Consider the following 4,213-nt stretch of genomic DNA (forward strand, 5'->3'; position numbering starts at 1 on the left):
CAGACCCTTCCCAGAACCCTCACAGACCCTTCCCAGACCCCTCCAGACCCTTGCAAGACCCTCCCGCACCCCCCCCAGCCCCCCCCCCAGCCCCCTCACAGATCCTTCCCAGACCCCTCCAGCCCCTTCCCAGACCCCTCACAGGCCCTGCCGAGACCCCCCGAGAACTCTCCCAGACCCCCCCCGAGACCCCCCCCAGCCCCCCCCCCAGACCCCTCACAGATACTTCCCAGAAACCTCACAGGCCCTGCTGAGACCCCCCGAGAACTCTCCGAGACCCCTTCCCAGACCCCTCCTGCACCCTACCTGCATCCCACCACCATCCTGTCTCCATCCCACACCCACTCTGCCTGCATCCCACACCCACCCTACCTGCATCCCACCACAATCCTGTCTCCATCCCACATCCACCCTACCTGCATCCCACACCCACCCTACCTGCATCCCACCACCCTACCTGCATCCCACACCCACCCTACCTGCATCCCACCTCAATCCTGTCTCCATCTTACACCCACCCTACCTGCATCCCACACCCACCCTACCTGCATCCCACCACCCTCCTGTCTCCATCCCACACCCACCCTACCTGCATCCCACCACCCTCCTGTCTCCATCCCACACCCACCCTACCTGCATCCCACACCCACCCTACCTGCATCCCACCACCAACCAGCCTCCATCCTGCCTGCTCCTCTCCTGCATCCCATCTCCATCCCCTGCCAGTCCCACCTCCATCCTGCCAGCATCTTTTAATGTTTTCATCTGGAAGCCCAGCAAGTTTTCGCTGTGTTGTTACTCTGTCAACTGACGTTTTGTTCCTCATTTTGACTCCTTTTCAGAAGTGTGAACAGCACAGAAAGGTCATTTTAAGAATCAGTTTCAAGCCCTGTTCTAAACCAGTGATTCTCAAGCTTCTTTCACGTAGAAGACCATAACTTCCTTTCTTATGCCTCTCTGGGAAAAGGTGGGGAAAAATCAGGAAAAAATAAGATTTGACACCCTTAACTGTATCTCCCAGCATATGTTGTTATATTTATTTATTTATGCTTTGATACACTGTGTGCAAAGGCCCTTGGACCACGGCCTGTCTTTACATACAGTTTTTAACCAGGAAAGAGTAACACTATGTTTTTACTTTTGCTTTGGCAAAATAATAGTAATAATCATAACAATAATATTAATACTTCTTCTACTACTACTACTAATAATAATAATAGTAATAATAATAAAGTAAATAAATCACTTGCAACCTGTCTAACTTCCCTCTGGCTCCCACAGGATTTCTTTGCTCTGCTTGTTACTGTTTCGTTTTTGTAGTTTTCTGTGTTGCCTGGGAGGTTTTGCTGATGTAAACCACAGGCAAACCAGCTCAGTTTTTGTCCTGCCCTTTGTACCGTCTGGCTCAGCAGTTCCTGGTCCCAGACAGGCACGGCATGTGATGCTGGGCAGCTGCAGTCCGTAGTCATCACTAATGCTTATTTTTCCCAGCAACTTACAGACTCACAGAATCATAGAAAGCTTTGGGTTGGAAGGGTCCATAAAGGTCATCTAGTTCAAACTCCCTGCCATGGGCAGGGACACCTCCCACCAGACCAGGTTGCTCCAAGCCCCATCCAACCTGGTCTTCAACACTGCCAGGGATGGGGCAGCCACAGCTGCTCTGGGCAACCTGGGCCAGGGTCTCACCACCCTCACAGCAAAAAATTTCCTCCTCAAATCTCATCTCAGTCTCCCCTCTTTCATTTTATAGCCATTTCTCTCCATCCCATCACTCCAAGCCTTTGTCAAAACTCCCTCCCCAGCTTTCCTGTAGCCCCTTCAGGCCCTGGCAGGTGCTCTAAGGTCTCCCTGGAGCCTTCTCTTCTCCAGGCTGAACAACCCCACCTCTCTCAGCCTGCCTCCAGGGCAGAGCTGCTCCAGCCCTCTGATCATCTTCATGGCCTCCTCTGGACTCAATCCAACAGCTCTATGTGCTTGTGTTGAGGGTTTATGTCCAACAGGTCTGTGTCCTTCTTATGTCTCATCTCCCACCAATCAAAAGAAACCTTAAATAATGCAGGTATGGGTACTTTGAGTTTTCAGGCTTTGAAATAATTATTGCTTATGAAATGAAGCAAATAGGTTGGCTTGGCTGAGGATGGGAGTGAAGTGTGCTCCTCCCTGGACACAAAGCCTGCACTGCATGGCTGGGCTGCCAGGCCTCCTTCTGGGTCTATCCACTCAGATTTATCCTAATTCACCCTCATCAGCCACTTTTAAAGACTAATGCTTTACTGCTGAAACAGCATTAAAAACTTTGCTCCTGAAGGTCTTGTGTTCTTGACCTCATAGTCTTCTTTGAGCATCATGATTCATCCACAAGTCTTCCCTGCCTTCTTCCATGCTGGTTTTCCTCTTCTCAGATGTCCTCTTCTGGAGTATTGAACCACCTCATCCAGCAAGTGTTGCAGGTGACCCAACATGAGGCATTTGGGAAAGAAATTAAATAAATTGAATTAACGGGATTAATGAAATAAAAATGCATTTTTGGCCCAAGAGACATGGCTTCAAGGGTGCCTGTCAGCATTTATGGCTTGAAATTGAGAATTAATCAGCCTGGTCTGGTCTTCCTCATCCTTTCAGACAACATATCTGGGTTTTTCATCTGCACGGCAGAAAACCACTGTCTCAGCAATTTGAAAGGGCACTTCAGATGTAGATCTTGTTATCAAACTTGCAAACTAGTTGATATGAACGTGAGCTTTTTCTGGGGCCATCTCTCTTGTCTGTGGATCTTGCAGCTGCCTTGAACAGCCTCGCAGCAGGAGAACGTCTCCCACGACCCATCTGTTGGGTTTTGCTGGGAATAATAAGGGTCATTGCAGCTGAATCAGCTGCCAAGGTAAGTAACTGGCCCAGGGCGACTGGGGAGCAGGATTTTATAAAGCCACAGCCCTTCCTGCCTTATAAATCCTCACTGGGAGGGATGGACACCAATGTAATTCTCACCTCTTCAGGGCAGTTGGGAAAGCCTGAGTTCAAATCCTCACTCTCCAAGCTTTCAGTGGCTGCCAGAGGTACTGCTGGAGCACGTGGCTTTAAAAAACCCACGGAACAGTGGCCTGTACTAGCTGTGGGATAATTCTGCTGGATTTAGGCATGTCCAGTGCTACCTGAGGCTTTGTTGACTGGATTTTTCTGCCCAGACAGAAAATGAGCTTTGCTGCCCACACTGAGCAAGAGGCTGGCCAGGCTGCCCTGGCCAGGCGAGGAGGCTTCATGCCCCTGCTGTGGATGGCAGATAAACAAAAACTCATAATGCTACGGGGACGGCCCCTAGGCCATGTGAGAGGCATGGTAAGTGTTGCTCTGAGTGCAGAGCTTGGCTTTGCAGCTCTACGTCTTCCCCTTTTGCCAGTTTCAGTCTGTATCTAACCCAAGAAGAACCCAGCAGAAGGCAGCCATGCTTAGCTGTGCCACAAAGGCACCAGCAGAGCTAAGTCATAGAGTCATTGAAAGGTTTGGGTTGGAAGGGAACCTTACAGATCATCTAGTTCCAACCCCCTGCCATGACAGGGACACCTCCTACTAAACCAGGTTGCTCCAAGCCCCATCCAACTTGGCCTTCAACACTGCCAGGGATGGGGCAGCCACAGCTTCTCTGAGAAACCTGGGCCAGGGTCTCACCACCCTCACAGCAAGAGATCAGATCTCATCTCAGTCTCCCCTCTTTCATCTTAAAGCCATTCTCCCTTGTCACTTTCTCCTAGTCTGCTTGTCACATGCTCACTCTGTGTCCTTGTAAAATGTCCCTCTTCAGCTTTCTTGTAGCTTTCTCAGGTACTTGACAATGCTCTAAGGTCTCCCTAAACGCTTCTCTTCTCCAGCCTGAACACCCCAGCTCTCTCAGCCTGTCTTCATAGTAGAGCTGCTCCAGCCCTCTGATCACCTTGGTGGCCTCCTCTGGACTCGCTCCAACAGCTCCATGTCCTTACACTGGGGGCTCCAGAACTGGACACAGCACTGCAGGGGGGTCTCACAAGAATGAAAATCCAACACCAAACCTGGCTTTCCATCCATGCAGCAAGGCAGGTGGAAACGGGGGGGTGGTTCTGGTGTCCTCCACCTATGCACCCTTTTTGCCTTATACTGCTGATGTTCCTTAAGAGCCTGAGGGCCCCTTCTAGATCTGGAAAGTCCTGCAGAATCATCCCCCCTGCTCCCTTCAAGT

This window comes from Chaetura pelagica, unplaced genomic scaffold, assembly GCF_000747805.2.
Source record: "Chaetura pelagica isolate M959 unplaced genomic scaffold, ChaPel_1.0 scaffold107, whole genome shotgun sequence".
NCBI classification, from domain to species: Eukaryota; Metazoa; Chordata; class Aves; order Apodiformes; family Apodidae; genus Chaetura; species Chaetura pelagica.